Source organism: Bombina bombina, chromosome 2 (genome assembly GCF_027579735.1).
Source record: "Bombina bombina isolate aBomBom1 chromosome 2, aBomBom1.pri, whole genome shotgun sequence".
Lineage (NCBI taxonomy): Eukaryota > Metazoa > Chordata > Amphibia > Anura > Bombinatoridae > Bombina > Bombina bombina.
This window is the reverse complement of record NC_069500.1, coordinates 1,011,943,479-1,011,968,194: the sequence shown is the minus strand read 5'-3', so window position 1 is coordinate 1,011,968,194 and position 24,716 is coordinate 1,011,943,479. Positions and strand designations below refer to the sequence as shown.

General features: G+C 37.0%; 1 protein-coding gene across 1 annotated transcript in view; it reads right to left on the bottom strand.

Moving 5' to 3' along the window:
• Positions 1 to 24,716, bottom strand: part of LOC128648152 (bifunctional heparan sulfate N-deacetylase/N-sulfotransferase 3-like) — a 444,424-nt gene that overhangs the window by 222,401 nt on the left and 197,307 nt on the right. The window lies entirely within an intron of this gene.

Here is a 24,716-nt window from a genome sequence, read left to right as displayed (position 1 = left end):
GGACAGAGAAGAGTATTGAATGTGGAGAACAGACGTTTTGGGTTTGAAGAAAGAGTAGAGATAAGAGTAGAAAAGTAATGTTGTTTCAGATATCTAGGTGTAAATATTTCCCCCTCAATAGAAAGATGGTATAAATTAAATGTTATCCCTATTTTTTCTAAGATAAAAGAAGAGACGAGGAGCTGGCTAAATTTTCGAGTATTTCCTTAATAAAAATGATAATTTTTCCAAAAATATTATATGTAATACAAAATATCCCTATTGCTATAAAGCACAAAGATTTAAAAAAATATATACTCTGTATTAGTGCGATTTTTATGGTCAACCCCACCAGAATAGCACTTAAACTATGGGCTAGATTATAACTATAGCTATATTGTGCACTTCCACTAGATCGATAATGGCGCTAGAATTAAGATTTTTGCGTCCAGTTGCATTCGTATTATGAGTTGAAAGTAAACTATTTTCACTCTAGGGGTAAAAATTGCATGCTCTATTTGAATCATGAAAGTTTAATTTTGATTTTAAGAGAATATTCTTAGTCCCACTGTAAAGTGTTAAGAAGTAAAACAGAGGCGCCACTCCATATGCGAATGATAATGAAATGGTTTTGATGCCACGGTCAGGTCTTCAATATTAAAAATGGTCACTGTAGTAAAGAAATACAAAAAGAAAGAAGGTGCTCCAATGGCACAATGACTTCAGGATATTAACCACAGTTGAGATAGCAGGGGCACTTTGTAATAAGTGCTGATGTTGTATGAGTAGTCCATATCAGAGGGATCAACAAAAGGGGATAAAATCCTGACGTTATTGTGCCATTGGAGCACATTCTTTCTTTTTATAAAATTTAATTTTGACTAGACTATCCCTTTAATGGCAAAGGGCTCTAATGCACTTATATATATATGTCTATATACGTGTACATATATATTTATGTGTTTATATTTGTAAATATGTCTGTGAATACATGTATACACATATAAATACATAAATACACATGTATACATATATAGACACCTCGAAGGGGGTGAGAGAAAGTGCAAACAGAGATCTAAGTGTAGATTAAACACCTGGTAAGCCCCATGTATTTTTTACAAACTACTCACAAGATAGTAGGTGAAAATAAGCACATAGGTAAAGTTGTATCCTTGAGCAGGGTCCAATGAAGAAAACAACTTCTGTGGTTATAAGCTTTTTATTAATGTTTAAAACAAGCACTAGCTTTGTATATATTAGCAAGCCGGCTACAGCAGGTGGAACCTATAAATTGAGAACACACCTTGCCTAGCCGTATGGCAATGCAATTTTAATACAATGTAAGCTAGTCAAGTATAAAATACATAAAACATATAAACCCCTTAGCTATATTGTTGCTGCTACACACTGCTAGCTAACAAAGCTTCACAGGAGATTATGTCTAAAAACTGTTAAGTTTATGAACATGTGTTTGTATTCAGTGTTTTTAAAGCCCTAAACAGGATGTGGAGGTATGGCTCAAAGGAAAGTTCTGATTGGGTTTCAACTGCCCAATCAGATGTTAAAAACATGATACAATATGATGACAGAGTGATTCACAATATACTGAACCTGCTAATAGCAAAAACAATACTATGCCATTTATAATCCGGTTGAAAATTTTAAAACGATTCATTTTTTAAAAAACATTGAAGCTATATTGTTAACCTTATTATTGTATATTAAGAAATTGTTATTAACACCAAGGCTAAAAACAATCGCCTAGATTTAGAGTTTTGTTGGTAAAAACCTGTGGAGGTAACACTCCTTTTTTTCTTACCGCTCCCTTTAAACAACGCTGGTATTACGAGTTTTCTGAATAGCTGCGTTAGCCTCAGAAAGTGAGCGCTGAGCCAAATTTAGCTCCATTTCTACTCTCAATACCAGCGTTGCTTATGGTAGCGGTAAGCTGGAAAAATGTGCTCGTGCACGATTTCCCCATAGCATACAATGGGGCTGAGCTGGCTGAAAAAAACCTAACACCTGCAAAAAAGCAGCATTCAGCTCCTAACGCAGCCCCATTGTTTCCTATGGGGAAACACTTTCTAAGTCTACACCTAACACCCTAACATGAACCCCGAGTCTAAACACCCCTAACCTTACACTTATTAACCCCTAATCTGCCGCCCCCGACATCGTCGCCACCTGCATTATATTATTAACCCCTAATCTTCCGCTCCGGACGCCGCCGCCACCTACATTATCCCTATGAACCCCTAATCTGCTGCCCCCAACATCGCTGACACCTATATTATATTTATTAACCCCTAATCTTCCACCCCCAACGTCGCCGCCACCTACCTACACTTATTAACTCCTAATCTGCCGACCCCAACGTCGCCGCTACTATAATATCAGCCAATAGAATGCAAGGTCAATTCTGTTGGCTGATCCAATCAGCCAATCTGATTTTTCCTACCTTAATGCCGATTGGCTGATAGAATCCTATTAGCCAATCGGAATTCGAGGGACGCCATCTTGGATGACGTCATTTAAAGGAACCTTCATTCAGTGTTAGCCGTCGTCAGAAGAGGATGCTCTGCGTTGGATGGATGAAGATAAAAGATGCCGCTTGGATGAAGCCTTCTCCCGGTCCGGATGTGCCCCATCGGATGAAGACTTCTGGATGGATCGGATGACCTGTGGTGCCCAGCTGGGTGAACACGGCTCAAGGTAGGGTGATCTTCAATGGGGTAGTGTTTTTTTAAGGGGGGATTGGTGGGTTTTAGAGTAGGGGTGTGTGGGTGGTGGGTTGTAATGTTGGGGGGGTTCTTGTCTTTTTTTTTACAGGTAAAAGAGCTGATTACTTTGGGGCAATGCCCTGCAAAATGCCCTTTTAAGGGCTGGTAAAAGAGCTGATTACTTTTGTAATTTAGTATAGGTTAGGAAATTTTATTATTTTGGGGGGCTTTTTTATTTTATTAGGGGGCTTAGATTAGGTGTAATTAGATTAAAATTCTTGTAATATTTTTTTATTTTTTGTAATTTAGTGTTTTTTTGTACTATAGTTTAGTTTATTTAATTGTATTTTTGTTTAGATAATTGTAGTTAATTTATTTAATTAATTTATTGATAGTGTAGTGTTAGGTGTATTTGTAACTTAGGTTAGGATTTATTTTACAGGTAATTTGTAATTAATTTAACTAGGTAGCTATTAAATAGTTATTAACTATTTAATAGCTATTGTACCTAGTTAAAATAAATACAAAGTTGCCTGTAAAATAAATATAAATCCTAAAATAGCTACAATGTAACTATTAGTTATATTGTAGCTATATTAGGGTTTATTTTATAGGCAAGTATTTAGTTTTAAATAGGAATAATTTATTTAATTATAGTAAATTTATTTTGTTTTATTTAAATTATATTTAAGTTAGGGGAGTGTTAGGGTTGGGGTTAGACTTAAGTTTAGGGGTTAATGACTTTATTATAGTAGCGGCGACGCTGGGGGTGGCAGATTAGGGGTTAATAATTGTAGGTAGGTGGCGGCGATGTTAGGGAGGGCAGATTAGGGGTTAATAAAATTTATTATAGTGTTTGCGAGGCGGGAGTGCAGCGGTTTAGGGGTTAATACATTTATTATAGTGGCGGCAATGTCCGGTCGGCAGATTAGGGGTTAATAAGTGTAGGTAGGTGGCAGCGACGTTGGGGGGGGCGATTAGGGGTTAATAAATATAATGTAGGTGTCGGCGATGTTAGGGGCAGCAGATTAGGGGTTCATAGGTATAATGTAGGTGGCAGCGATGTCCGGTCGGCAGATTAGGGGTTAAATAATTTTATTTTAGTGTGTGCAATGTGGGGGGGCTCGGTTTAGGGGTTAATAGGTAGTTTATGGATTTTAGTGTACTTTGTAGCACTTTAGTTAAGAGCTTTATGTTCCGGCGTTAGCCCATAAAACTCTTTACTACTGACTTTTTTATGCGTTAGGAGTCTTGGAGGTAGAGGCTGTACCGCTCACTTCTTCCAAGACTTGTAATACCGGCGTTAGGCAAATCCCATTAAAAAGATAGGATATGCAATTGACGTAAGGGGATTTGCGGTAGCTAAAAGTCGCAAAAGAAAAGTGAGCGGTACACCTGTACCTCCCTGACTCGTAATACCAGCGGGCGTTAAAAAGCAGCGTTAGCACCCCTTAATGCTGCTTTTTAAGGCTAATGCAGAACTCTAAATCTAGCCGAATGTTATTTAAAACCAACCGTTTCTGTAGAATTCTTAAATAAAATAAAAATAATAATAATAGTGATCAATAGGGAAATATTCTACTGCACCCAAAAACTTTTTTACAGCTCAGCGAGTGTCAAGAGAATAATTGTTGTTATTATGAATAGACAAATTATACCTCAGTGATATACATTGAATATGTGAATTATTTCAAACTAAATGTAAATTGGAATCCCAATTATATTACTATAAAAATATGTATATAACACTTTTAAATAAACATATTTATAATTTCATGACGAATTAACTGATAATAATATATAAAATATGTGAACAAAATATAGTAAAAATATGATACTAAGTTAAAATCTATACATGATAAAATATGTAGGCCTAGATTTGGAGTTTGGCGTTAGCCGTAAAAACCAGCGTTAGAGGCTCCTAACGCTGGTTTTAGGCTACCGCCGGTATTTGGAGTCAGTGATTAAAGGGTCTAACGCTCACTTTTCAGCCGTGACTTTTCCATACCGCAGATCCCCTTACGTCAATTGCGTATCCTATCTTTTCAATGGGATCTTTCTAACGCTGGTATTTAGAGTCGTTTCTGAAGTGAACTCCAGCCGCCGGAAAATAGAAGGAGTTAAGAGCTTTCTGGGCTAACGCCGGTTCATAAAGCTCTTAACTACTGTACTCTAAAGTACACTAACACCCATAAACTACCTATGTACCCCTAAACCGAGGTCCCCCCACATCGCCGCCACTCGATTTAAATTTTTTAACCCCTAATCTGCCGACCGCCACCTACGTTATACTTATGTACCCCTAATCTGCTGCCCCTAACCCCGCCGACCCCTGTATTACATTTATTAACCCCTAAACTGCCCCCCACAACATCGCCGCCAGCTACTTACAATAATTAACCCCTAATCTCCCGACCGCAAAGCGCCGCCACCTACGTTATCCTTATGTACCCCTAATCTGCTGCCGCTAACACCGCCGACCCCTATATTATATTTATTAACCCCTAATCTGCCCCCCTCAACGTCGCCGACACCTGCCTACACTTATTAACCCCTAATCTGCCGAGCGGACCTGAGCGCTACTATAATAAAGTTATTAACCCCTAATCCGCCTCACTAACCCTATAATAAATAGTATTAACCCCTAATCTGCCCTCCCTAACATTGTCGACACCTAACTTCAATTATTAACCCCTAATCTGACGACCAGAGCTCACCGCTACTATAATAAATGGATTAACCTCTAAAGCTAAGTCTAACCCTAACACTAACATCCCCCTAAATTAAATATAATTTAAATCTAACGAAATAAATTAACTCTTATTAAATAAATTAATCCTATTTAAAGCTAAATACTTACCTGTAAAATACATCCTAATATAGCTACAATATAAATTATAATTATATTATAGCTATTTTAGGATTTATATTTATTTTACAGGCAACTTGGTAATTATTTTAACTAGGTACAATAGCTATTTAATAGTTACCTAGTTAAAATAATAACAAATTTACCTGTAAAATAAATCCTAACCTAAGATATAATTAAACCTAACACTACCCTATCAATAAATTAATTAAATAAACTACCTAAAATTACCTACAATTAACCTAACACTACACTATCAATACATTAATTAAACACAATTCCTACAAATAACTACAATGAAATAAACTAGCTAAAGTACAAAAAATAAAAAAATATTTACAAACATAAGAAAAATATTACAACAATTTTAAAATAATTACACCTACTCTAAGCCCCCTAATAAAATAACAAAGCCCCCCAAAATAAAAAATTCCCTACCCTATTCTAAATTAAAAAAGGTAAAAGCTCTTTTACCTTACCAGCCCTGAACAGGGCCCTTTGCGGGGCATGCCCCAAGAATTTCAGCTCTTTTGCCTGTAAAAAAAAACATACAATACCCCCCCCCAACATTACAACCCACCACCCACATACCCCTAATCTAACCCAAACCCCCCTTAAATAAACCTAACACTAAGCCCCTGAAGATCTTCCTACCTTGTCTTCACCATCCAGGTTCACCGATCCGTCCTGAAGAGCTCCTCCGATGTCCTGATCCAAGCCCAAGCGGGGGGCTGAAGAGGTCCATGATCCGGTCAAATTCTTCATCCAAGCGGGGCAGAAGAGGATCTTCCATCCGATTGAAGTCTTCATCCAGGCGGCATCTTCTATGGTCTTCTATCCGGAGCGAAGCGGCAGGATCCTGAAGACCTCCAGCGCGGAACATCCATCCGGCCCGACGACTGAACGACGAATGACTGTTCCTTTAAGGGACGTCATCCAAGATGGCGTCCCTCGAATTCCGATTGGCTGATAGGATTCCATCAGCCAATCGGAATTAAGGTAGGAATTTTCTGATTGGCTGATGGAATCAGCCAATCAGAATCAAGTTCAATCCGATTGGCTGGTCCAATCAGCCAATCAGATTGAGCTCGCATTCTATTGGCTGTTCCGATCAGCCAATAGAATGCGAGCTCAATCTGATAGGCTGATTGGATCGGCCAATCGGATTGAACTTGATTCTGATTGGCTGATTCCATCAGCCAATCAGAAAATTCCTACCTTAATTCCGATTGGCTGATGGAATCCTATCAGCCAATCGGAATTCGAGGGACGCCATCTTGGATGACGTCCCTTAAAGGAACAGTCATTCGTCGTTCAGTCGTCGGGCTGGATGGATGTTCCGCGCTGGAGGTCTTCAGGATCCTGCCGCTTCGCTCCGGATAGAAGACCATAGAAGATGCCGCCTGGATGAAGACTTCAATCGGATGGAAGATCCTCTTCTGCCCCGCTTGGATGAAGACTTTGACCGGATCATGGACCTCTTCAGCCCCCCGCTTGGGCTTGGATCAGGACATCGGAGGAGCTCTTCAGGACGGATCGGTGAACCTGGATGGTGAAGACAAGGTAGGAAGATCTTCAGGGGCTTAGTGTTAGGTTTATTTAAGGGGGGTTTGGGTTAGATTAGGGGTATGTGGGTGGTGGGTTGTAATGTTGGGGGGGGGGTATTGTATGTTTTTTTTTACAGGCAAAAGAGCTGATTTTCTTGGGGCATGCCCCGCAAAGGGCCCTGTTCAGGGCTGGTAAGGTAAAAGAGCTTTTACCTTTTTTAATTTAGAATAGGGTAGGGAATTTTTTATTTTGGGGGGCTTTGTTATTTTATTAGGGGGCTTAGAGTAGGTGTAATTATTTTAAAATTGTTGTAATATTTTTCTTATGTTTGTAAATATTTTTTTATTTTTTGTAACTTAGTTCTTTTTTATTTTTTGTACTTTAGCTAGTTTATTTAATTGTAGTTATTTGTAGGAATTGTGTTTAATTAATTTATTGATAGTGTAGTGTTAGGTTAATTGTAGGTAATTGTAGGTAGTTTATTTAATTAATTTATTGATAGGGTAGTGTTAGGTTTAATTATATCTTAGGTTAGGATTTATTTTACAGGTAAATTTGTTATTATTTTAACTAGGTAACTATTAAATAGCTATTGTACCTGGTTAAAATAATTACCAAGTTGCCTGTAAAATAAATATTAATCCTAAAATAGCTACAATATAATTATAATTTATATTGTAGCTCTATTAGGATGTATTTTACAGGTAAGTATTTAGCTTTAAATAGGAATAATTTATTTAATAAGAGTTAATTTATTTCGTTAGATTTAAATTATATTTAATTTAGGGGGGTGTTAGTGTTAGGGTTAGACTTAGCTTTAGGGGTTAATCCATTTATTATAGTAGCGGTGAGCTCCGGTCGTCAGATTAGGGGTTAATAATTGAAGTTAGGTGTCGACGATGTTAGGGAGGGCAGATTAGGGGTTAATACTATTTATTATAGGGTTAGTGAGGCGGATTAGGGGTTAATAACTTTATTATAGTAGCGCTCAGGTCCGCTCGGCAGATTAGGGGTTAATAAGTGTAGGCAGGTGTCGGCGACGTTGTGGGGGGCAGATTAGGGGTTAATAAATATAATATAGGGGTCGGCGATGTTAGGGCAGCAGATTAGGGGTACATAGGGATAACGTAGGTTGCGGCGGTTTACGGAGCGGCAGATTAGGGGTTAAAAAAAATATGCAGGGGTCAGCGATAGCGGGAGCGGCAGATTAGGGGTTAATAAGTGTAAGGCTAGGGGTGTTTAGACTCGGGGTACATGTTAGAGTGTTAGGTGCAGACGTAGGAAGTGTTTCCCCATAGGAAACAATGGGGCTGCGTTAGGAGCTGAACGCTGCTTTTTTGCAGGTGTTAGGTTTTTTTTCAGCTCAAACAGCCCCATTGTTTCCTATGGGGATATCGTGCACGGGCACGTTTTTGAGGCTGGCCACGTCCGTAAGCAACTCTGGTATCGAGAGTTGCATTTGCGGTAAAAATGCTCTACGCTCCTTTTTTGGAGCCTAACGCAGCATTTGTTTGAACTCTCGATACCAGAGTTAAATTTATGGTGCGGCCAGAAAAAAGCCCGCGGAGCGTTAACAGCCCATCTACCGCCAAACTCCAAATCTAGGCCGTAGTTAGTTATACTAAAATTATCGTTGTATAAAGGAATTAAGAGTTTGAATGTGAAAAATTAAAACAACATTAGTTTATAGCAATATGAATTGTTTCCCCTTATGGTTTTTAACACTCAAAAAACTTTCTCAGTATTAAGTAAAAAACGCTTGTATATCTAGGTCTACATTGAGACCATTAGGTTGGAGACTATTTAGTGTTTTTATCCAATAAGTTTCTTGTTTCCTCAATCTTTACAATCTATTGGTATCCCACTTGTCAATGGGAACCCATTCAACAACTTTAATTTTAAGACTTGTGGGGTCTTTATTATGAAAGAATTTAAAATGAGCTGATACACTAATCCATGTTCTATATTATTTAAATGCTCTCTAAATCTATATTTTATTTGTATTTTTGTTCTCCCGATATAGATTAAATTGCACGAACAGGACAATGATATACTACATGTGTTGTTATGCAAGTGCATCTATTTTTGCATTTTAATTCTTTACTTTTATTAAAATTATGGAAACTGGTATGATTGTTACTAATGTGAGGGCACATCACACAGTTTTTTACTTTACAACCATATAGGCCATGTATGCTTCCAAATCAATGAATATTATTTTCTTTGGCTTTATTTTTTAATTTTGTTGGTGCCAAGTGATTCTTTATATCTCTATTTTTCTAAAACGAACTTCAGGAGAAGGACCTAAAATATTCTTTAAAATTGAATCCAATAATAACACTTGCCAGTGTTTGTTTAAAATCTCTCTTATCTGGTGGTGTGCCGTATTATATTTGGTTACAAATTTTGGTTTTGAATCAGTATATAAAGTGCTGGTGTTTTTCTTTCTATATTTAATCATACAGTCCCTATCCATTTTATCTACTTTGTCTTTAGCTTTGGACACAAGTTGATTAGTGTAGCCTTTTTTACTAAATTTTGCTGTTAGAATAATTGCTTCTCTTTCATAATCCGTCTCCTTTGTGCAATTTCATTTTATTCGTTGATATTAGCCTGTCGGGATATTATTTTTCCAACATTTCAAATGACCACTATGCGCATTTTGGAGTCCATTGCGTTCTGTAGATTTCCTATAGTTTTTCACTGCCACTAAGTTATTTTCATTATTTACAAATAAGGTTAAATCTAAAAAATCTATTGATACATTTGATAGATTATATGTGAACTTTAAATTATAATTATTATTATTAATGTATTTGGTGAATTCTTCCACACTGTTAGTGTCGCCTTGCCAGATTATTACAATATCATCAATGTATCTATAAAAATGAATTATATGACTGCCATGGGGATTATTTGCCCATATATGATTTTCTTCAAAATCTGCCATATATAAATTGGCATAAGAGGGTGCAAATGTAGTCCCCATGGCAGTCCCCTGTATCTGTTTATAAAATACATCTTCAAATAGAAAATAATTGTGATTAAGAATAAAGTGCATTGAGTCTATTAAAGAATCTATTTGAGTTTTCGGAAATTCACTTTTCTGACATTCCACTTTAACCCTAGCTAGACCATTCTCATGTGGGATACTTGTATAGAGAGAGGATACATCATAGGTAATCCAGATGTAATCTTCTTTCCAGATAGTCCCTTCTAATTTGTTTTTTATGTCCACTGTATCTCTTACATATGATCTAGTTTTAACTAGGGGTTGTAAATAATGATCAATATATTTTGATAAGTGATCACACAAAGAGCCAATACCTGACATAATTGGTCTACATGGAGGATAATTGGCATCTTTGTGGAACTTGGGTAATTGATAAAAACAGGCAATCCTTGGATATGTTTCATAGATATAATTAAATTCATTAATATTTAAAATTCCTTCTTGTTTAGCTCCAAAGAGGAGATTCCACAATTCTTTTTTATATTGTGATGTAGGGTTGTAAGACAGGGGTAAATATGTGTTTTTATCGCCTAATAGATTTTTAGCCTCTTCAAGGTAGGTGGATCTGTCTTGAATGACAATTCCACCTCCTTTATCCGCCGCTCTGTATACTACATTATGATCAGTCATAAGATCCTTTAATACTTTCCTTTCATTTTGAGTTAAATTATCTCTAAATTTATTAGTTTTTAATTGTTTTTCTTTAGAAAACAATTTTTCTAAATCCTCACAAACCAATTTATTATAAGTTTTTATATACTCACTCTGGCTGTTTTGAGGATAAAATATGGATTTCCTTTTAAGGGGACAATGTTGTATAGTTCCATCAGTGTCTTCATGAAGAGACAAATTAATTAATTCAGTATCGTTTATCACTGTATTTTCATTCTCTAATTGTGATGGATTACTTACAATGAGATCCTCTAGAATTTGTAAAGTACTAGAATCCTGTGTTCCTAAGGTTTTGAAATTTTTACAATTATTATATTCAAAGTATCGTTTTAGTGTGATGTTACGTATATATATATATATGGGTATCTATATATACTTCAAAATCATTTGGTCTTGTTTCTGGAGTGAAATTTAGACCTTTAGAGAGGAGCAATACTTCAGTATCAGTGAATTTTTTACTCGATAAATTGAAAATTGACTCACTATTTTTTCTTAATTCCATCTTTTTCTGTTCCTTTTGCCTATATTTCCCCCCCCCCCTCTGCTCCCTTTATATCTTCTTGAGGACGCTTTGGTTTTCTTGGGGTCTCTAAAGTATATAGAGGAGTTTGTGATTTTTGGTGATTTTGATGTAAAATGGACTGTCTCCATGGGGGAGTGGCTAAAAAATTACTTCTATTACCATTACCTGTATTTTTTGGGGTTTGGTTTTTATTTTTATATTGTTGTTTAAAGTAGTGATTAGTCCCTCTAGGTGGTCTTGGTTTTGCCCCTTGTTGGTACCAACGAGGGGATTCTGAATTTTGATTCCTTAAAGGTTCAAATCTATTTTCTGCATTATCAAAATTAAAAAAAATATATATATATATATATATATATATATATATATATATATATATATATAGACACCTACAAATAAAACCCACCCAATAAACCCTTAAAAAAAAACTAACACTAACCCCCCAAGACTCAACATCCATCCCCAACGAAGCGGCAGAAGTCCTCAGTGAAGCCGGCAGAAGTCTTCATCCAAGCGGGCTGAAGTCTTCATCCAGATGGCATCTTTTTTCTTCCTCCATCCGGCGCGGAGCGTCTCCATCTTCAAGACATCCAGCACGGAGCATCTTCTTCTGACGATGGCTCTTCTAGAATGAAGGTTCCTTTAAGTGACGTCATCCAAGATGGCATCCCTTGAATTCCGAATGGCTGATAGAATTATATCAGCCAATCAGAATTAAAGGTGAAAGAATCCTATTGGCTGATGCAATCAGCCAATAGGATTGAGCTTCAATCCTATTTTCTGATCCAATCAGCCAATAGGATTGAGCTTGCATTCTATTGGCTGATTGGAACAGCCAATAGAATGCAAGCTCAATCCTACTGGCTGATTGCATCAGCCAATAGGATTTTTTCACCTTTAATTCCGATTGGCTTATATCGGAATTCAAGGGACGCCATCTTGGATGACGTCACTTAAAGTAACCTTCATTCGAGAAGAACCGTCAAGAGAAGAGGATGCTCCGTGCCAGATGTATTGAAGATGGAGCCGCTCCGCACGGATGGATGAAGATAGAAGATGCGTCTGCATGAAGACTTCTGCCGGTTTGGATGAAGACTTCGGCCCGCTTGGATGAAGACTTCGGCCCGCTTGGATAAAGACTTCTGCCGGCTTCGCTGAGGACTTCTGTCGCTTCATTGAGGATGGATTTCGGGGTCTTCAAAATCTGTAAGTGGATCTTCGGGGGTTAGTGTTAGGTTTTTTAAGGGTTTATTGGGTGGGTTTTATTTTTAGCTTAGGGTTTGGGCGGAAAAAGAGCTAAATGCCCTTTTAAGGGCAATGCCCATACAAATGCCCTTTTCAGGGCAATGGGAAGCTTAGGTTTTTTTAGTTAGGATTTTATTTGGGGGGTTTGGTTGTGTGGGTGGTGGGTTTTACTGTTGGGGTTGTTTGTATTTATTTTTACAGGTAAAAGAGCTGATTTCTTTGGGGCAAAGCCCTGCAAAAGGCCCTTTTAAGGGCCATTGGCAGTTTAGTTTAGGCTAGAGTTTTTTTTTATTTTGGGGGGGCTTTTTTATTTTGATAGGGCTATTAGATTAGGTGAAATTAGTTTAAATATTTGATATTTTTTTTTTAATTTTGTGTAATTTAGTGTTTGTTTTTTTTGTAATTTAGTTCATTGTATTTAATAAATGTAATTGATTTAATTGTAGTGTAAGGTTAGGTGTTAGTGTAACTCAGGTTAGGTTTTATTTTACAGGTAAATTTGTATTTATTTTAACTAGGTAGTTAGTAAATAGTTAATAACTATTTACTAACTAGTCTACCTATTTAAAAAAATACAAACTTGCCTGTGAAATAAAAATAAAACCTAAGATAGATACAATGTAACTATTAGTTATATTGTAGCTAGCTTGTGGTTTATTTTATAGGTAAGTATTTAGTTTTAAATAGGAATTATTTAGTTATTAATAGTAGGTTTTATTTAGATTTAGATTTTAATTACATTAAAGTTAGTGGGTGTTAGGATTAGGGTTAGACTTAGGGTTAGGGGTTGATAACTTTAGTATAGTGGCGGCGATGTTGGGGGCAGAAGATTATGGGGTTAATAAATGTAGGTAGGTGGCAGCGATGTTAGGGGCGGCAGATTAGGGTTAATAAGTGTAATGTAGGTGGTGGCGACATTGGGGGCGGCAGATTAGGGGTTAATAAGTGTAGGTAGAGGGCGGCAATGTTAGGGGCGGCAGATTAGGGGTTAATAAGTGTAGGTAGAGGGCGGCAATGTTAGGGGCGGCAGATTAGGGGTTAATAAGTGTAATGTAGGTGGTGGCAAGGTCAGGGCGGCAGATTAGGTGTTAATAAGTATAATGTAGGTGTTGGCGGTGTCAGAGCAGCAGATTATGGGTTAATAACAGTAATGTAGGTTGCAGCGATGTTAGGGACAGCAGATTAGGGGTTAATAATATTTAACTAGTGTTTACGATGCAGGAGTTCGGTGGTTTAGGGGTTAATATGTTTATTATAGTGGCGGCGATGTCGCGAGCGGCAGATTAAGGGTTAATAATTTTATTTTTGTGTTAGCGATGCGGGAGGGCCTCGGTTTAGGGGTTAATAGGTAGTTTATGGGTGTTAGTGTACTTTTTAGCACTTTAGTTATGAGTTTTTTTGTTACGGCGTTGTAGCATAAAACCCATAACTACTGACTTTCAGTTTACGATATGGATCTTGACAGTATAGGCTGTACCGCTCACTTTTTGTTCTCCCTGGCAGACCCGTAATACCGCACTGCAAGGTGAGACCGGCACCGGGGTGTACAAATTCCTTGCCCTTAATTACAGAACTCTAGGCCTGCAACCTCATGATTGATTTCCTCTACAAAACGGACTAGGGAGTCCCTGCTGCCCCACCATATGCCAACGATATCATCTATAAATCTCCACCAGGTGGCACCATACTTTAGAAAAAGCTGATTATTGTAAACAAACTTCTCTTCGAAAAAATTCATTGAAGAGAAGTTTGTTTACAATAATCAGCTTTTTCTAAAGTATGGCGCCATCTGGTGGAGATTTATAGATGATATCGTTGGCATATGGTGGGGCAGCAGGGACTCCCTAGTCCGTTTTGTAGAGGAAATCAATCATGAGGTTGCAGGCCTAGAGTTCACTTTAAATTTAAGTGAAGGATGGTGTTTCTTGACACTGAGGTTTACAAAAAGGGTACAGAACTGAAAGTTGATATACATTGTAAAGAAACAGATCGTAATACCCTTTTGAGGTATGATAGCTTTCACAACAATAGATTGAAGGATTCATTACCTAGGAGTCAATTAATTAGAGTGGATAGAATTGTAAGTGAGCAAGACATCAAAAAATCAAGGTTTAAGGAAATGGGTAAAAAGTTTCTGGATAGAGGGTACCCAGCAGGGCTAATTAATCAAGAGATACAGAATCTGTACAAAGAAAGGATAAAAATGAAGCTAAACAAACAAAAGATGATAAATTAATTTTTATATCCCAACACAATGAGTACAGTAATAAGATATCCAATATCATTAGAAGGCACTGGCATAGTATCCAGGATTGCAACAAAGAAATGAAAATATTCCAGAATAAACCTATTATGGCCCACAAGCGTGTTAAAAATCTTGGTGATTTTTTAGTTAAATCTGATTTAGGATCTAAACAGACAAATAAAGAAAGATATATCACCGAGAAGAATGTTGGTTGTTACCCATGTTTGGGGTGCGGTAACTGTAATTCTGTAATTAAGGGCAAGGAATTTGTACACCCTATAAATGGTAATAAATTTAAGTTAAAATCTTATTACACATGTGAATCTACGTATGTGGTGTATATCATTAAATGCCCGTGTGCCCGGATTTATATAGGTGAAACGACCCAAAGCATGAGGAATAGGCTCAAACAACATAAATCAAACATCAGAAAGAAAGATGATAAAGCACCAGTAGCTTGCCATTTTGTGGAATATGGCCATCAAATTAGCCAGTTACGATGGCAAATTATAGACCAAGTGGGAGTGCTTAGAGGGGGAGGTAACAGAGATATGCTCTTAAAACAAAGAGAGGCATTTTGGATCCACAAGTTGGATTCCATGTACCCGAAGGGGTTAAATAGAGAATGGGATCTGTCGGTCTTCCTCTAAGCAAACACACTTAAAATCTTTGTACTGGATGGATATATCCCTCTATATATATTCATGATTATCTAATCATGAACTTGTTCCTATGGTTCAGAGTGGTAAGCAAACTTGTAGTCGATACACGTTTGCTATAATATTTCACGTTTTAAATGATTATGATAAAAAGTTAAGGCACACATTATAATAAATTATGTGTATTACTATCATATACATAAATAAGTATCTATGCCTTAAAACATAAAAGTGTGAAATTGAGAGAAAAATGTAAATTTCTGTATATGTACATTTGCTCTTTACTTGTAATTTACCTAGTCTTTATGTATTTATATTGTTTTTAATTACCTATATCTAACTATAGATGGCAGTAATCTCACTCTTGGATCATAATTCTATTCATATGTTTAAGTGAGCAGTGAAAGGGTTACTCCCTGTGTAAGGTGTGTTATTGTGGATCCTTGATGTGATTGGTTGATGCTACTTTTAAATTAAGAGACAGGTGCACTACTATGTATGCATGATTAAGAGACTACGGTCTCGAAACGTCACATACCTGTTCTTTGTATGCTTTTAACTATTAAATAAAGAAGATTCATATTCATATCTGGTGCTGTAGACCCGTAATACCGGCACAAAGGAAGTCCCATTGAAAAAGGACTTTTTGAAAGCTGCGGTAGTTACTTTGCGTTACGGCCAAAAAAGTGTGCGGTGCAGCTAAACCCGCAAGACTCTTAATACCAGCGGTAGTGAAAAAGAGCCTTAACTATGCTTTTTCACTCATACAGCAAAACTCGTAATCTAGCCGTATATATGTAAGTGATATTTAGCACTCCACTTGTATTCTGGCCCTTTATGTACCTTTGAATATCTCAAAAACTATGGCACTGTTTCATGGCAAATTTGCACTGGTTGCAGTAATTGAAAATAATTAATTAATATCTAATCTAAAAATAAAATTATTAGCCCAGTGAGAGCAGAATTATAATTATGTAAAAACAGCTTTTTTATGAATCATGTCTTAAATTTTGTCTTCAGCCATGCAAATAAAGGAGCTTTTCAGATTTAAAATGATGGTAAAGTTTTCAATTCGTATAATCAGATCTGCAATGGGAATGATATTTTAGATGGACTTTAAAGGGACACTATACACACATTTTTTCTTTCGTGATTCAGATAGAGCATGACATTTTAAGCAACTTTCTAATTTACTCCTATTATCAAATTTTCTTCATTCTCTTGGTATCTTTATTTGAAATGCAAGAAAGTAAGTTTAGATGCCGGCCCATTTTTGGTGATCAACCCGGGTTGTTCTTGCTGATTAGTGGATAAACTCATCCACCAATAAAAAAGTGCTGAATAAAAAAAAAGCTTAGATGTCTTCTTTTTAAAATAAAGATAGCAAGAGAACGAAGAAAAATTGATAATAAGAATAAATTAGAAAGTGGATTAAAATTGCATGCTCTATCTGAATCATGAAAGAAAAAATTTGGGTTCAGTGTCCATTTAATTAATCCATTCTAATGAAGCTACACTATAACTTATTACTTTTTATCCTAGTGCCATATGGCTACAGCGCCAATTGGAGAACAGTTCAAAACATTAGCTCACAAAAAAAATTACTTTTAAGTGGGCAACTGGAATGCTGGGTTTTAGAATTCCATTGCTTTATTAAAAAGTAAATTATAGAGTATCTTCATTAGAATGGATGAATTAAAGTCCATCTATAATAATGTTTTCATTCCGGATCTGATTATACGAATTGGAAACTTTACCATTGCTTTAAGTTCTAAAATTATAATCTTCCTATTATCAAAGGACCAGGAGACATTCCATTTAAATGTAAATGTTAAAGAGATAGTATACTCCCGATTCTTTATTGTTTAAAAAGAAACATAATCCCTTTATTACCCTTTCCCTGGTTTTGGACAACCAACACTGTTATATTAATATACTTTTTTGCTCTGGGGATACCTTGTATCTAAGCCTCTGCAGACTGTCCCCTTATCTCAGTTATTTTGACAGACTTGCATTTTAGCCAATCAGCGATGACTCTTAAATAACTCCACGTGAGTGAGCACAATATTATCTATATGACACACATGAACTAACAGTGTCTAAATGTCAAAAACTGTCAAAATGCACTGAGATCAGAGGCAGCCTTTAAGGGCTTAGAAATTAGCAGATAAGCCTACCTAGGTTTAGCTTTCAATTAAGAATACCAAGAAAATTTGATGATAAAAGTGAATTGGAAAGTTGTTTAAAATTGCATGTCCTATCTGAATCAGTTTAATTTTGACTAAACTGGCTCTTTAAGACCAAAGTTTGAGTTTGCACTAAGATGTAACTAAATCCAGAACTTAAACACAGTCAAACAAAGAATAAAAAAAAAAATTTCATAGTTGGCAACGATTCTGCAGTCTTGATCACAGCCTCACAGATATAAAAAGGGAACTTTCAGTACACAAAAAGTTGATTCAACTGGGAGCATAAGCTTTTGATCTTGATTAGGATTTGTGTCCCATGTATGCAGCTACTCTAAAATGGACTTTGCACTCAAAAATTACCACAGCTTCATCTAAGAGAGATTTTTTTCAGAATTTTTTAAAGTGCTTTGTTTTATGAAAAGATCTTCCTGTGTTAAAAAAAAAAAAAAAATAGTGAGCGTTGTCCCCGCCAGCCACTGAGAAATAAATACTTAGGCAAGAGTTGCACATAAATACTTCCTTTTATTTCCACTTTAAATATGTGTATCTATCTATCTATCGATCGATCTATCTGTCTATCCATCTGTCTATATATCCTGTATATATCTATATCTATCTAGCTTTATGTCTGTCTATCTATCCTGTATATATATATATATATATATATATATATATATCTGTCTGTCTGCGTGCTCTTGATAAAAGCAAAGTGTTCTGAAAACTGATTTTTTTTTTTTTTTATACAAAAATCTACCCCAAAGCTGGAGAGAGAAAAACATAAGTATTTGTAAGCACACACTTAAAATTCATACTTCAAATCATCCAATTTTTACAATAGCATGAAAAGACCAAAACCTAGATTAAAACAAAATAAAACATTTATTTTAATGTATCCCAATATAAAGAACAAAAATTAAAACATAAGTTAAAATAAAAATAGGTTAATAGCCAGCCATTATGTGAGAACATGACTCACAGTCAATAGGCAAGTCATCTTCAAGTAATCTTGTTAATGCACAGCCATCCCACTGGGGAGACTTCCCTTACACAATTATCACTATGATTTTGTTAAATTCCCAAATGTGGAAATAAAATGGGCTTTATACTTTGGATGCGAATTGCAGTAAGGCAAAAAAATATATACACATTCTATATCATCATAGTACACCACATATCTCGTCCATAAGACATCACCATAGCTCTGGCTCACGCCTGACCTGCATCTCATTAATTAGAGATTTCTTATGATGCTTAGTTTCACTGCATTGGTAGTATGGATTGTGATTGGATGTACAGCTTGAGACAACTAAAAAAAAAAAAAATGGCTGGAGCAGATGGGCAGAAAGGATGCAGGTAACTATGCACCTGCTGGTTTGTAACTCAATATGTAACCAAACATTGCCAAACATTTGGGAAATATTATTGGTGGTTCATGTGAACAGAGGCACTCGCTGTGTGTCAAAGTTGTGCTTTATTTATCTCATGTGAGTAAACGTTTTCGGGCTGTGATGCCCGTCATCAGACTCCTGAAATGACAAACAGTGAGGTCTGATGACGGGCATCACAGCCCGAAAACGTTTACTCACATGAGATAAATAAAGCACAACTTTGACACACGGCAAGTGCCTCTGTTCACTTGAACCACCAATTCATGTTAATAACTTGGGAGCACCCCGACGCTGGAAATGAATAGCGAGTGCTGGTAATCTTAGATTGATATATATATATATATATATATATATATATATATATAGCATGAGTAGACCAGAGAGGCGGCCTCAGGAATGTAATCCTGAATAAAAGACAGGGAAATTCAGCACTCTTTTATTAAAAAACAGCTCGTCTCACATAATTAAGTGAGGTGACAAAATTTGGACGGGTAATGACGTTCCCCCCTCCACTCCAAGAAAGGCACACACAGACTTAGTTTGTAAATTAATAAGTTTTTATATCAGTGATTTATAATAGAGTACATTCACCTAATGAAAATTAATAAAACAGAACTGAAAATAAGCAAATCAAAATAAACCTGACCGGTCAGGGGTACATGCTAAGTGATAGGTGTAGCGTCAACAATACAATATAAAGTGGACCATATTCAAGGTCTAAACCCAGATAAACCCTGTCATGAGCTCCGCTCGTAAGCGTATAGATAGGAGCTAAATCTTCAATAGAAACATGTCAGGGTTTCAGCAAGGCCGAAATGTTAAATAATGGTATCACACTTCAAGCCTGGAAAGAGGATACATAGGTGTTCAAGCTTTGTATAATATACAGTGTTTCAAGCTTATACATCATAAGTCCACTACAGTCTGACTCAGTGGCGTAGCGTGGGGGGGGCTCCCAGCCTCCCCAGTCCCCACCATCTCAAGACAGTAGACAGTCACAGTCCCACTTCTAGCGGCGCTACAGGGAGGCTAAAAAAATCTGACAGGCGCCTGCGCCCAGCCGTTCTGTCTCTCAAGTGAACTGTCTACTACTTTGAAGTCAAGACGTGCTGTGTAATGATTTAAATATAATTTTATGAGTGTAATCCTATCCGACCGTTACCTGCTGCTAGACTAGTGTTTATGCCACTAGTTAGCACGGTCCACTCCCACTCCCAGCGCACATGTCAGGAGGGAGGAAGAAGTCAGAGCAGCAGAGCCAGAGTGGAGTCAGACTGACTAGTACGCCGCGCCCGCAATGATAAGGTAAGTAGTGTCAACAGAAATTACCAAACTCATCACCGGGACCGTATCAGAACCAGACCACCAGTGCCACTGCCAGCCAGAATTATAATTAAATTATTATAGCCCCTGTTTTTGCCTGGGCCCTGGGGAATAGGGATTGGAAATGGCAACGCACGCAAAATGCAGCTTAGCCTCTACCGTTACCCAGGTGACGTCGCAGGGCCAGCCAGCCAAGTTCCAAAGGACCCAGAGTCACTCTGAGCCAGCCAGCCAAATTCCAACTTCCAAAGGACCCAGAGTCTGAGCCAGCCAGCATGCCAGAGTGTGAGAGTGATCTATGCTGCTTTAAAGTGAAAGCTGGTTATTTTATTTCAAATTCATTTTTAACCTGGGTAAAATAAAAAATACAAGATGTAGATGATCTACATCTTGTATGTTTTACCCAGGTTAAAAATGAATTAAAAAAAAATAACTGGCTTTCACTTTAAAGCAGCATAGATCACTCTCACACTCTGGCATGCTGGCTCAGATGTATTTAAAAATTAAATCCCATGTTTAAATATTAAACCATAAAAAATTTAATTGTTAAGTTATATAATGTACTTACTTAATGTATATAATAAAGTAATGGTTGCCTGCAACCATATTGAATCCTAATTTTTAAGGATGAATGTAGAGTTTAGAATTCTATATATATATATATAGTATATAATTTTGTTGTTAAAATAAAGCTTTGTTTGTTTTAAAACAAAAACCTGTCTCCTAAGTTGTTGAGCTGTCTCCTATATTCAAAGCAAATTTGCCAATCCCTACTGTACTGGTGGAAGAGACTCAGTCAGTGCTAATGGATTAGGGGGGCGCAATTCTTGCCTTGCCCTGGGCGCTGAGAAGCCACGCTACGCCACTGGTCTGACTACACCCAGCTGCACACAGCACCCCTGTAGGGGGGATTAACACTGGGCAGGTTTACCAAGGGGATCTAAGCAGACTGTAAAGTGGATCAAATGGATATGTACAGTGTGTTATGCAGACATAGAATATAACACATTGATAGCCACTCTTGATAAGGGAAATATGTATGGCACTGCTAGGGTCCTGCCGTAGGCTATAAAGCAAGCGTATAGAGAGTCATGCAGGTTGAGGGTTAAAGCAGCTGCTGTTATTAGAGTGAGTTCATCAAGCAGTCAAATAGGTTAGTGCAAATCAGAACCTTGCAAGTCCCATACAATCACTGTAAAAGCTCCCAAATATCAGAGGTACTTGGATATTGGATAAAGAGTATGCGGACTTAAGACCTCCTTGCCAAACAATAACTGTTCATTTCGGTTGAAGTTGCCGATGGTATTCTACAAAAATAATGGCAGTTGCATTACCTTTATCTGAAGTGTTATACATGCTGAGTACCTCTGATATTTGGGAGCTTTTACAGTGATTGTATGGGACTTGCAAGGTTCTGATTTGCACTAACCTATTTGACTGCTTGATGAACTCACTCTAATAACAGCAGCTGCTTTAACCCTCAACCTGCATGACTCTCTATACGCTTGCTTTATAGCCTACGGCAGGACCCTAGCAGTGCCATACATATTTCCCTTATCAAGAGTGGCTATCAATGTGTTATATTCTATGTCTGCATAACACGCTGTACATATCCATTTGATCCACTTTACAGTCTGCTTAGATCCCCTTGGTAAACCTGCCCAGTGTTAATCCCCCCTACAGGGGTGCTGTGTGCAGCTGGGTGTAGTCAGACTGTAGTGGACATATGAGGTATAAGCTTGAAACGCTGTATATTATACAAAGCTTGAACACCTATGTATCCTCTTTCCAGGCTTGAAGTGTGATACCATTATTTAACATTTCGGCCTTGCTGAAACCCTAACATGTTTCTATTGAATATTTTGCTCCTATCTATACGCTTACGAGCGGAGCTCATGACAGGGTTTATCTGGGTTTAGACCTTGAATATGGTCCACTTTATATTGTATTGTTGACGCTACACCTATCACTTAGCATGTACCCCTGACCGGTCAGGTTTATTTTGATTTGCTTATTTTCAGTTCTGTTTTATTAATTTTCATTAGGTGAATGTACTCTATTATAAATCACTGATATAAAAACTTATTAATTTACAAACTAAGTCTGTGTGTGCCTTTCTTGGAGTAGAGGGGGGAACGTCATTACCCGTCCAAATTTTGTCACCTCACTTAATTATGTGAGACGAGCTGTTTTTTAATAAAAGAGTGCTGAATTTCCCTGTCTTTTATTCAGGATTACATTCCTGAGGCCGCCTCTCTGGTCTACTCATGCTACATTTTTTCAAGGGTCTGCACCACTAAATCGTTAAACTTAATTGAGGCTATTTTGCCTATACATGAATAGTGATTTATACTATTATTCAGCTCAAAATATGTCCATATATGCAATTGCGTCCCCTTCACATTATTGTATATATATATATATATATATATATATATATATACTGGTCTTCCCACTTGGGCTTAACAATAAAATAAATTATATTAAAATCAGTACACAGATAAAATGATGTATATATGCTAATATATATATTCCCGTAAATAAACGCTAAGGAAATCTCGTGCAGTATATACGCCTCATGTCATCTCTGAACAAAGCCTTTTAAGTCTATAGACTGCAAATTGTGGGCTACATTACAAGTGGCAATCTAATAGTTATGGGCGAGCAAAAAGAGGTTTATTGCGTCTCTTTGCACACATCAGAAGTAGGCACATATCAAGTTGAAAGTAAATGCTTGAGCGCAATTGAATTTAACGTGCATCGGGATAGCGTGAATTCAGAGCTCCGGTAAACTGTTATGTGAGACAAAAATGTACACAAAACACATCAAAATGACATGTAAAAGTACAGTTACACACATAATAACACTGCCTAATAAAAATTATTTTTAAAAAATTGCATAAAAAGGTTAAAAGGGCTCAAAGATATGAGGTCTCAGGTAATAGAAAAATAAAAAGGCTGCAAAAGTCTTTACCATAGAGATACATATATATATATACATGTGTATATGTATTATAGTAGCTAAAAACATGTAAAATAATATTTATGCAATATTCATATTTAATAAAGGGCTAGATTACAAGTGGATGGCTAATTTATTGTGTGCCCGTAAATGGGCAAATTCTTCAATTTACGGGCACACTATAAATAACCAGCCATTACAAGTGGCTGGTTATTGCTACCCCAAGCTCGCTGTAGCAATTAATGCTCAGAAAATTAACCAGAGAACAGTTATGAGGGGTTAAAGTTGGCGGTTGTTAGAAAAAAAAAGGCACTAAAAAGTGCCTTTACATAGCGGTCTATGGGAACTGTGTGTTCCCTGTAAATATATATGTATATGCTTATATACATATATATTTATGTGCTAATATGTGTATATACACATATTATATAACTATATATGTATATATTCATATACATATATATTTACAATCTGCTGCCCATCGCTACGCGACTTACCCCTTTCGCTGCACTATTTCTCATGCCGTGTCTCAAGGCATAAGAACGAGGCTCCCGTTGGAGCCTATGGACGTGCACTTTAGTTTATCTGAGTTCTGACTGGGCCATACCAATACTTTAATTTTCCTAATCTGAAGCCATGCCTTGGTCAACTTGGATGTTTGCTTTGGGTCATTGTCATGTTGGAATGTGAAATTCCTCTTCATCTTCAGCTTTCTGACAGAGGCCAGCAAGTTTTGTGCAAAAATGTCTTGATATTTGTAGATATTCATTATTCAGTCTTGGAAAAAAGCCCCTGACCTAGCCGAAGAAAAGCAACCCCAAAGCATGATGCTACCACCACCATGCTTCAAAGTCGATATGGTGTTCTTTGGATGATGAGCTTTATTGGCTTTATTGGCTTCGTGCCAAACATATTTTTTACAATGTAGGCCAAACAGTATAACCTTTGTCTTGTCAGAGCATAACATTTTTTCTTGGGTGACTAAATTAATTTTTTTTCATAATTTACCTGATTGGTACTTTTCAACAATTAACTCTTACATTTTATTTGGCAACTTTTTACAGACCATGGCCCTTATTTATTAAAGGTCTTGTGGACCTGATCCGACAGTGCGGATCAGGTCAGCAAGACCTCGCTGAATGCGGAGAGCAATACGCTCTCCGTATTCAGCATTGCACCAGCAGCTCACAAGAGCTGCTGGTGCAACGCCGCCCCCTGCTGACTCACGGCCAATCGGCCGACAGCAGGGGGGTGTCAATCAACCCGATCATACTCGATCGGGTTGATTTCTGGCGATTCCTGTCCGCTTGCTCTTTAGACCACTGCTTCATAACTGCTATGGAGTTTGTTAAATGGGCCCCTATGGCTCTCAAACAGTCAAGCA